Source organism: Caretta caretta, chromosome 2, assembly GCF_965140235.1.
Source record: "Caretta caretta isolate rCarCar2 chromosome 2, rCarCar1.hap1, whole genome shotgun sequence".
NCBI classification, from domain to species: domain Eukaryota; kingdom Metazoa; phylum Chordata; order Testudines; family Cheloniidae; genus Caretta; species Caretta caretta.
In genome coordinates, this window is record NC_134207.1 from 135683375 (window position 1) to 135695028 (window position 11654).

The 11654-nt window shown below is 42.6% G+C and overlaps 1 protein-coding gene across 2 annotated transcripts in view; it reads left to right on the forward strand.

The window, feature by feature from the left end:
• RETREG1 (reticulophagy regulator 1) overlaps positions 1-11654 on the forward strand; it is a 145209-nt gene that overhangs the window by 48356 nt on the left and 85199 nt on the right. The gene's annotated exons all lie outside the window — the stretch shown is intronic.

The window sequence follows — 11654 nt, forward strand, 5'->3', positions numbered from 1 at the left end:
TACTCTTCAGGAAAATTTCCATATATTTTCTTACTGCTTAGAGGCATGTGGGCTCATATATACCTATAGCTTCTCTTGTGTCTAAACTAGTTATTCAGAAGACATGTCAATATGATAGGGCTTTAAAATTATTAATGAACATGTATTAGGACAATATTTAAAGGTATTGTTTTGAAAAGCCACACAGTCCTCATGACGGCATCCTAGAATTCCAAAGTCTTCATCTTAGAAAAGAACTTGCTTTTTTTCTAGCGTGGTTATTAAAAACGAAGGCAAACATAACTCCAAGCATTAAGCAAACCAATACAGAGATACAAGGTGCCAGGCAATTTCTGAACATGCCTCAAAAATAGACCAGGTATCAGTATGAATCATATATTTTGCATTTGTGCTTCAGCTATATACTTAACACAAAGCGTTACGTATATAGTAGCATAAATCCACTCTGTTAGAGATTAATTAAAGATGGATTATATTCACATCATTGTCTAACTGTCATAATGCCAGAAATGCATGTCATGGTAACTGTTTTTAAATCTAACAAATGTATTCAAATCATAGTCTAATTGAAAAGTATAACATAAAATCATAAACTTAAAAACACTTTGTCTTATAGAATCACCAGCCAAAGTTTCCAGGCAAATAAGGAGTAAGGCCTATGTGGGAGTGATGCAATAAGGCCCGCTGAGTTTGAATTAGGTCATAATTAGCAAGTCTCATCTTGGAAAAGGTCTGCTTAAGACAGCTATTTAGAAATTATTCTGTGTGTTTTCCATATCACGGAGACTATTGGTCTGTTTAAACTCCTCCACCCCACGCTCACCGAAATGTCAAAAATCCAGACAGAAGACCACTTTCTGGAAGTTGGCATGATCTCATTTGGTCATAAGAGATCATGAAAGGTCTTAAGAAGACGTTGTTTACAGAAAATTAAATATAAAATCTCTATAAAAATAACTAATGCTAACAACCTGAACATAAAACCAGTTGCTCAAATGTGAAAATAAATTTAGACTTATGATAAATTCATCATCTCTGCTTTCTCGTCTGTTAATCTAAAAACAGGCAAATGTTCTCGTTCTTTCTGAAAACAAGGCAGTTTTATTAACCTTCCTATTTTGGAACCAGGCTACAAGTCATCTATCTTACTTTTTGAAATCTAAATCTTGATTGAGAAAATTTTCTTTAAAGCTCACCAAGATGAAACCCTTTAGAAATATACAAATGCAAACATTATATATGTTCTGTATATGTATTCGAGCTAGTCTCATACCGTATTCCAGATCATTCATATTTTCTTATTCAAATGTTGACCTGTGGTATAGTGAATTCATGTGCATTTATCAACTTGGGGAATATTTACTAGATTATGTAAAGTGGTTTCCTAACAAGATGAGGAAGTAAGGGCTGGTGACACAGGTAGAGGGAAGTAGGAAATATTTTTCCTGTGACAGTTGGAATGAAGAAATAGCTTCCATTCTGAATTCCTTTTCTAAATCTACTATATATATAAGAATAGAAACTGCACATTGATTTAGATTATCTTGCAACCTTTTGTGCTATTTATGCATTTCATATTCTGTATATGCTTAAAGGCAATTAATTGCCATAAGCTTTACTTCTATTGTTAACCAAATCTAAAATCAGATGTACTGAATAAAAGAAGGTTTTGAGCTGTAGCTCACGAAAGCTCATGCTCAAATAAATTGGTTAGTCTCTAAGGTGCCACAAGTACTCCTTTTTTTTGTGAATAAAAGAAGGCTCCCTTCTTTGCAGTTGTTCGTGGAAATCTTGATGTCCAAAGTTGGTACACTTCTACAAAGAAGACAGTTGACTTGGTTAGATTGTTACATGTAGTGTAGGGTTTTTTTATTATGGTTGGTTAGATATTGCTTCATGATACAAGTGATTATTTATTGTATAATTAGCATGTGGAGTTCTTTATTTCTTAAAAACAATTTATAAACCTAACTCTCTATAAATCACTCATGTGTCTTACATAAACACATTAGGATTCTTATTTTAAAGGGAAGAAACTAAGGAAGCGGTTGATGCTTGCCCACAAATTTAAAGAGCGATTTCAACATTGGAATTAGGACTAGTATTCCTGGGTTTTACTCCTGCACCAAGACTACAGACTATGCCTTCCTCTTGAAATATTTTGGGTGTAATGCAGTGACAGTTGAGTGAAAAGGGGACCATATTCAGACACACAGAGTACAGAATTCCACCTTCCTCTCCTGTCAACCTAGGCCCTGAATTCTAAGTGTCAGCAAAGGAAATAATATTCCTAAGGTATGTGAGGATTTGTTATTATTTATAGTAGTAATAGCAGTAAAGGATGAGAAAAAAGTGTCTTGACTCCCAGCAAAAAAGCCTAACTTGTTAATAGATGTTCTTGTAAAAAGGATTGGATGACTTAGGTGACTTGGTAGTCTTTAAGTCTAGGGTTGAAAATTAGCACCGGATGGCCTCTGTGAAATACGTTTTGGGGTTGTTGTTTTTAGTGGTAGCCCAGTTATCAGCGGACAAGTATCCATATAACAAAATCAGAACCAAAATCACACTCATTTTGGCAGTCATAACAGAGAGGCTAATGATTAAGCATAGATGCTGTGACCAAAATCAAGATTGGGTCCCTTGGTGGTATAGTATGGGTAAACGTTCACTGCCTGTGACTGTGAATACCTATTGTGACAGGGTCGGGCCAGACGGCTACAGGAGAGTAATAGAAGGCAGATATATTAGCCCCAGGTTAAGTAGGTCCCTTTTCCCTGGATAAGGTAACAGGGAAGGTACCAGAACAATCAGGAACCTTCTGGAGACAATTAAGACAGACAGGCTGATTAGAACACCTGCAGCCAATCAAGAAGCTGATAGAATCAATTAAGGCAGGCTAATCAGTGCACCTGGGTTTAAAAAGGAGCTCACTTCAGTTTGTGGTGCGCATGTGAGGAGCTGGGAGCAAGAGGTACTAGGAGCTGAGAGTGAGAACGCGTACTGTTCGAGGACTGAGGAGTACAAACATTATGAGACACCAGGAGGAAGGTCCTATGGTGAGAATAAAGAAGGTGTTAGGAGGAGGCCATGGGGAAGTAGCCCAGGGAGTTGTAGCTGTCGCACAGCTTTTCCAGGAGGCATTCTAGACAGCTGCGTTCCACGGGACCCTGGGCTGGAACCCAGAGTAGAGGGTGGGCCAGGATTCCCCTCAAACCTCCCAACTCCTGGTCAGACACAGGAGGAGTTGACCTGGACTGTGGGTTCACAAAAACGGCCAAACTGAGGGCTGCCGTGAAGCTCCAAGGCAAGCAAATCCACCAATAAGTGCAAGACCCACCAAGATAGAGGAGGAACTTTGTCACACTATTCTGTGGATAAATTGAAGACTGCAATCTCCAAAACTGCCAGTCTGGCACCTTACACCAAAACAAAAAATCTGCCCCCCAAAAAACGGCAGGGGGGGGAGGAAGGGGAGAGAAAACAGGTCTGCCTGTACACAGGGGAGTGGCTAAAGATGAGATCTTAGGGTATCTGTTGACCACTTTAGGCACTCTCTGTTGTTGTCATCTCTTCTCAATCCAAGTATATAATTCTTTGATGTTGTTGACTGTGATTTATTTACATCAAAGGACAACATACTTCTGACATGTACACAAGTAATTTCTGTATCTATTTCAAATGCAGCAGGTTTATCAGAAATTCGCTGGACTACCTGTTAGAGATACAGGCCTGGCCTACAGATGTGTTCTTGAAGTTTATTAATTTAATGTAGCATCAAAACAAGGATAGGATTCTGTTTTGGTTAGGTATAAGATGATGATAGTAAACAATTATATTCCTATTAAATGTGTTCTGATATTTTTTTTTTTTGGCTAATGAGTTTATTACTGCTACATACGTATATTGCAGAATGCTCAGAAAATCTCAGTCATGATTTGGGGTCCCATTCTGAAGACATGATGTTTATCTTGGAAAGCTTACAATCTGGACATTCTAACTTTTTAATATAATGTTCTATTTTGAACCATAGGCTTCTTAAAATGAGTATGGTGGTTGATGTCTAGCACTGGTATCAGCAGTGCTATGATCAGGAGACTAAGCCAGGTTTTGTCTACAGTGGGGCAATTTACAGCGCTGCAACTTTCTCGCTCAGGGGTGTGAAAAAACACCCCATGAGCACAGCAAGTTTCAGTGCTGTAAAGTGCCAGTGTAAACAGTGCACCAGCACTGGGAGCTACGCCCCTCATGGAGGTGGGTTTTTTTAGAGCAGTGGGAGAGGCTGTGCCACGATCATACAAGCCACAGTAAAGTGCTGCTGCGGCCACGCTTTAGTGTTGCCAGTGTAGACTAGCCCTAACATTTTTTCCCACCATCATTAAGCAATGGGAGTGATATGTGCCTAATTGTGTGATCATACCTAACTTCGTTCCTTAATGATCAGAATGCCATGCTATTTTATGGGTATCACAGGTGTTTTTCAAATGGCTTCTGCTCATTCCCTCTGCTGGGATGTTCTGTTGGCGCAGCACTAATGGCAGAACATTTTGTAGCAGTGTGCTCTCCTGCTCCCTCCGACTACTCCCTTTGATGTTTCTGAACATTCTGAGGGAGAGGCTATAAAAGGGGGCATGCTGCCTTGGCTGCCATCCTTCCTTCCAGCTGTGTCAGCAGATAGACCACAACCTCTCCAAGATGATCCAACCTGGATCCAGCTTCTTCAAAGATGCAATGCCTGAGTTAGATTTTTAGTTAATTAGAACGGAGTATAGATTCATTACTTTTGTATATTTCAAAAAGTTATTTTATAAATTTTATTAGTTCTCACAGCTCACTGTGGGCTCACGGATCCTGTTGCAGATCCAAAGGAAAAAAGGTCAAGATTTAAGAGGTATGCTTCTTTTCCTGCTTTATTCCCTTCTTTGCATACCAATACGAGGAGTGTGGCTTGCTTGGAGGAAAGACACTCTCCTTCTTGGTATGCAGTCTGAAGCACTTTCACCTCAAGAGCTCTCAAGTTACATCAAAACTGGTTTCACTGCTTTGTACTTCAGGAGACACTAGCAGGCAAACCTTCCAATTCTGTAACCACTGGTTCCATGAGTACTGAGAGTTCTGCATCAGTCCCAGCCGCTTGAGGAATGAAAAGTCCAATATCCTCCTCTTAGAGGTCAGGGAATATTTCATAAAACAGATTCAGTATTCCTGCATCCACCTACACTGGGTATAGAGAGCAGCACTCCCTAATGGCAGTCTCAGATTCCCTCTCGGAGGAAGAACCAGAGGGATCCATTGAATACCAAGACGTTGATTAGCGACCTGATGATCAGACATCCCCTGTTGAGTGTGGGTGTTTCATCAGCATCTTCCCCATCAGAAGATGCCGTTATATTTCACAAACTGGTGGTCAGAATGGCTTCAACTTTAAAGATCCATCTCTGTGAGGAGAAGCAATCTCTTATCCATTGTTGAGTATAATGGGCTCTCCTCACAGCAAGATCATCCTCCCAATTTTTGAAGGGTTACTCCAACTAGACAAAACTATCTGTGCAAATCCAGCCACTCACTGGTCAAGCCCTGTTAAAGAAGGCCGATAAGGGCTATCAGTTACTGTACAAGGGATTTTCTTTTTTCTACATACACCCCACTCCCTGGTGTTCACCACAGTATTTCAGAGAACAAAAGAAGGTCAGTGCTTTCTACCCCTCTAACAAAAAGGACAAAAACCTGGATACTCAGAGCAGGAAGATTTTCTTCTCAACCTCAGGAGGCATTAGGATTTCTAATTATCAGACCATAATGTCTAGGTATCAGTACTTTCTCTGGGAGAAAATATTCTTTATTTGCTAGAGATCTGCCTGAAGAGCAAAGGAAATTGGTTAAACCCTTAATAGCAGAAGGACAGCTGATAGCTAAACAGTGATTGAGAGCCTCATTTGATTCTTCAGATGCTACAGCAAGTGCAGTAGCTTCAGCCATCACACAGAAATAATGTAATGTAATGTAACTTTGATCATAGGAAACCTGAGAAGATCTTTGGGAAGACTATCTTTTTCTTGTAACCTGCTGTGAGGTTCTACAAAAAATGGGATTTGAGCTTCTATAAAGTCAAGTGACAGCTAGTGTCTGCTTTCAACCTTGTTCCCCTGATTGAGACCCCTTTGATTTCAATGGACCTTGGAGCAAGACTTAAGGGTGGAGAAGGATGATGGAATGCAAATTTTCAGGGAAAGGGGTTAACATTCCAGGCAGAGCCATACCTTTCTAAATTTTTGGTGTTTGAGAATTTAGTTTTGTTAAATTAGTGTTTTGCACTGAATTATTTTTAGCGGCTAAACCATTGTCATATTTGAGCCTCATAATGACCACAAAGTCACTTAATGGTCTCAGTGAAATTTTTGTATATATAAAACATTTGAATAAATATCCATTTTTCCTTGAGTGCTCATGCCCCCCATGTGCCTGAGATTGGAAATTTCTAGCCAGCAGTGTCCATTGGTCTATGCCTGTGCAGTTGCCCTTTTCATGCTCTGTCTCGACTGAGGGCTTAAGGAGCGGTGCAGACCAAAAGCTCTGCAGTTTCTTCTTACTGCCACATAGCCTGAGTCAGAATCCTTTGTCTGTAGATACCTTTGCGTTTCTTCTTCTTCTTCAGAACTGTTAAATATATTGCACATAGTTTTTAGTATTTTTAGTGTTAGATTTTAGTCTTGTATATTTAGTATAGCTTAGTTTCTCCCTGCCTCAGGGAGTCTCTCCTTATGGACAGAGACTATGCCCAGAATCCTGGAGTTTAAGAACTGTCTCCTTCCCTCGTTCCTTCTCTGTAAGTGATGAATACCAGTGCTGCCTCTGTTTCGTAGAGACCCATATTTCAGCCAAGTGTAGCACTTGCTGCCCCTTCCCCCCACAAACCTGCAAGGAGCAAGAGCTCAGTCTGCAGAAACGCCTTAAGGAGAAGCCATGATGCTTGCCTATTACATCAGCCACAGCTGCACCCACTCCGAGCATGAGCTCAGGAGCCAGAGGCCCAAACTACTAAGCCCAAGGAGTCCTCAACTAAAGTTTCTTTTGAGAGTAAGGGGCACTCTAATAATCATAAGGACAGGTCTCCTGCCAGGTCTGTTTCCACAAGAAGGGATCCCTCCCTGACCTCTAAAGTCGGATGAGTTCTCTTGCACAGGTGCTGAGGAGTTAGGCCTATGTAAACCCTCAGAACATAAGGGTAAAGCGCAAAGGAGAAAGGATCTGCTGATACCAGCCACTGGAATGCATGTGCCTGCATGCACCCACCAACACCATCTAAGAGTTAGAATCTTTGATGGTCCAATCCATCCCCAGGAGGACCTGCCATCCACTATGACCACGGACCCACTGGATCCATGAGTCCAAACTACCGGAATACCCTGTACTCCATGAGAAACTGAAGCCTATCCTTCCCTATCCTCAGTCTCCTCTTCTGTTGGGTCTAACCCTCCTGAGAGATATTTTGACACTCAAGGAGGAAACCAGTTCAGGGAGAGGGGTATGATCCCCTTTCGTGTCCATTGGCAGGAGCTTTCACCCACCAGTATCAACCGCTCCAGCAGTCAAACAAGAACTCTTCAGTTAAGTAAGATGCTCCAGATGAATCTTCACCCCCATGCGGGGAGTGAGTTTGGACAGAGACTCGAGAAGATCAGGGAGTCTATCTTCCACCTGAATATGGTTGTGCAAGGGATCATTGGTACCCAGTGCCCTGGGGTACCCCCTCAACTGGTTTACCCTTCATATCAGCCCTACTGTGGTCCGTGGGATCCCTAAGTTAGACACCCTAGATCAATCTGAGTCCCACTGACCTTCCCCTACATATTAGGCAGCTGTTGAAGTATAAGGGAGAGGAAATTGAGCTGAATCTCCGGTACTGACGATAGTGAATGGGTGTTTTATCATCCTCACCCGAGGAGAGAATTGTCCCATCATTGCCGTCCCCATCTGATGACCACAACCATTGTTGAGTTCCTGCAGAGAATGGCAAATAAGTGCCAGATTTCATTCAAGGAGGTCCAAGATACTCAGTATCAGCTTCTTGACATCTTGCAATCTTCTGGTCCCAGCCGAGTGGCCCTCCCAGCAAACAAGGCCATCATGGAACCAACCAAGGTAGTTTGGCATATTCCAGTCTCCTGCACCCCCACCCTGAAAAGGGCTGAGACACAATATTTTGTACCAGCCAAAGGAGCGGAGTTTCTCTTCACATGTCCAAATCCCTTTTGATACAAGCAGCCACTGAGAGATGTTGCTTTGGAATGCTGTAGCCTACACTTGTGGAGAAGGGCTCTAAATGACTTGACCATCTAAGGGGGAAGGTATTTTCTTCTATCAATGTTTCTAATTGCTAACTATGAGGCCTTGTTGAAATCCTATTTTGCTAACAATTACTTGGAGTTTAGACTTCAGGGACAAACCCCCTCAGGAGGATGGGGCCCAATTTATAGCCCTGATTAAGGAAGGCAAACTGGTAGCCAAAACATCTTTTCAAACTGCAATGGATGTTGCTGAAACCACATCTAGAGGGACAGACATAGGAATAGTTCAGAGGTATGGATGTTGGCTGCACTTCTTGGGGTTCCCCAGGGAGGTTCAGAATACCATGGAGGACTTGCCCTTTGAGTCTAATCTCTCTTAATAAGATGACTTACTAGTCTCTACATTCATTGAAAGACTCTAGGGCAACTCTCAGAACCCTGGGCATTTACACCCCAAAGAGAAAACCTCATAAGCAGGAGTAAAATCTGAGACCACCTTCTCAGCCATTCTACCACTAGCACCCATTCAAACCACCATGCAAATCTTGGTACAAAAACCTCGGTATATTGCTCCCTCTACCATAACTCCAACTACTCAACCCTATCTACCATCCAGGGATTACTTTTGACAGGACGATTGAAGACTGCCTACCCCTACTGATGCCATCCACTACTCCCCCCCTTCCCCCCCCGCAAACATTTGGTGGCTGTCTTGCTCTTTCCACTCAAAATTGAAGAGTAATCACAACCAACAAGTGGGTGCTGGAAATCATTCCCTTTGACTACTCTGTAGAGTTTTTCTTCCCTCCTACCCCCAAACCCTCTTCCTGGGGCCCTTTTCAGGGACCACTCTCAAAAGGCGATTCTCCGTCAGGATGCAGGTGTACTCCTCCAAAAAGGGGCCATAGAACAAGAACCACTTCAGCACCAAGGACGAGAGTTCTATGCCCCTTTTTCATGGTGCCCAAGAAAAACAGAGAATGGAGATCATTCTCAATCTTCATTCTTTTGCTCACCAGAGGGCGCTGTGGTTCAAGAACAGCAGCAGCTCCCAGCAGAAAATAACTTCTGCAGTTCTGCCTTCTGCGCACCAGAGGGCGCTGTGGCGATAGAACAAAGCAGCAGCTCCTGACCAGCTAAGGAAGAGAGAGCCTGACTTCTTCACAGTGCCTGTCAGGTCAGGAGACAGGAGCTATGGGGAGACAGACAGCGTGGCATGCTGGAGGGTCAGAGAGGGGCTCAGAAGGGGGAGGACAGACTGGAGCAGGGGCTGAATGGGAGTGGAGGCACATGGCCACAGGGGGGAGGGAGGTGCAGGGCCAACTGGTGATGGGGGGTTCAGAGCTACATAGGGACAGGCGGTGGCTGGGTGGGGGCACAGAGACGGATGGGGATGGGGTGGAGGGTATAGAGCCACATAGGAGGAGGGGGTGCAGGGCCACATGGGGATGTGGGGAGTGAGTGTCTGAGTGGGGGTGAAGGGACACATGTGGACAGAGGGTGCAAGAACACATGGGGACAGGGGCAGATATGCCTGACTGAATGGGAGAGGCTAGAGGTCAGCCAGGGTCTGCATGGGGCTCCCTAACAATCCCTCCCTGCCCCCCCCCCAAACCTGTTCCATACTTTTCTCACCCTACACAACAACCCTCCAAGTTCACAACCCGGGCTCTTTCCCAGCAACTTACTTTCCTCTCCCTCAGCTCCTCTGTTACCCCGACTCCCCCAAGCCTTTGTACCGCTTCTGAGAAGTGCGGGAAATACGGTTCTGTATTGTAGTTTAAATGATTTATTACTCCGAGTTCTGTATTAATATGTCTAGTAAGGAATCTATTTGTCAAAAAACATTTCCTGAATCTTTTTTGTTGTTTGTTGTTATAGACATACGTGCTGACCAGGGTTTTGAAATAAATGACCAAAGATAATAGAAACTGGTGTGGTTATATTGTGTTGTTTTGACAAAATATGCAGAATTTTGCAGAATTTTTGCCGCTTTTGAGGATCTCTAGCTGCATCATTGTTTGCTCTCAATTAGCATGTATTCCTCCCTTGGATGGAGTGAGGTCGATTCCACTAAGGCACAAGCAACCTCAGCAGCACATCTTCAAGGGGTACCTGTACTGGAAATCTGTAAGGTGGCTACCTGGAGCTCTATCCATACAGTCACAAAACATTGTGCATTAGTTCAGCCTCTTCTGCAGATGCAGCTGTTGGGACAGCAGCATTATAGATCTCTATACCAACTACATCTTCATGTTCCCCCTCCTGTTTGAATACTGCTTACCAATTGCATATGTGTGGAATACAGGGACCAGCTCTCGAAGAAGAAATGGAGGTTACTGACCTATAACTGGAGGTTGTTTGAGATGTGCCCTCCTTCCCCTCTGCTTTGAATCCTTATGATTCACAGTAAGAGCAAAACTAGAGAGGTGTCAGTCTGCATTGCCTCTCATACCTTCAGTCCAGACCACAAGGAGGGCAGCTGCACTTGAATGGACTAATGGACACTGCTCGCTTGCGAAATCTGCAATTTCACGTGCATGGTGTACATGTGTACCCTCATGTGGACTACAGATAAGGACCACACATCTTGAAGAACGTACAGTTACAGATAAGTGACCTCCATATTTAGTCTTCTCTTGTCAGAGAGCCTTATATTAATAGTGAACATGGAATCGTCACTACAATAAGAGTCTCAAAATTACTAATAATTGGATGTCTGTATTTGCCCTTATTAGGGGGTGGAAAATAAGCTTGAATTACAAGAGTTCCACAATAGTAATTCAGCGTACTTCTCTGAATGTTTATTCTGTTCCACACATAAAGTTTTCAACATTGTCTGTTCATTACTTCCCCCCAGCCCCTATATTCTTACTGCTTGCCATTTTAATACTTGAACAACTGGTAGAGAGAGCTTATAATCCTTCAGTCATTTGGCTTGTCTTCTTAGAGGGTATTTATAAACTATATTGTCCAGAGTGTTCTGTAGTGTCACTTACAACACAGAGAGCACTTTCAGTATTAAAGAAAAAATGACACTGTTTGCTTAAGTGGCTTTTCTAGATCATAATGCAAGTGACAATTTAATGAGAAATTTTCATAGAACCTAACTCATTCCACAAATGCTATATGCTAAAACTTTCCAAAGATCTATTTTCTAGTAAGCAACAAAGACTACATTAAAAGCAAATGGCACCAGTTATGTCAAACTCAACAATCTAATGGCCAAATTCTACCAAAAATATAAATAGCATTTTTAAAAAATAAGTCCAGATTCCCTCTGACAGAAAAAGAAATTGTGGTGTGTGGGGCTATAGGGAGGAAATATCCATGGGGAGTTTTCCTTGAAAACATGGGTGGATTAGGGAA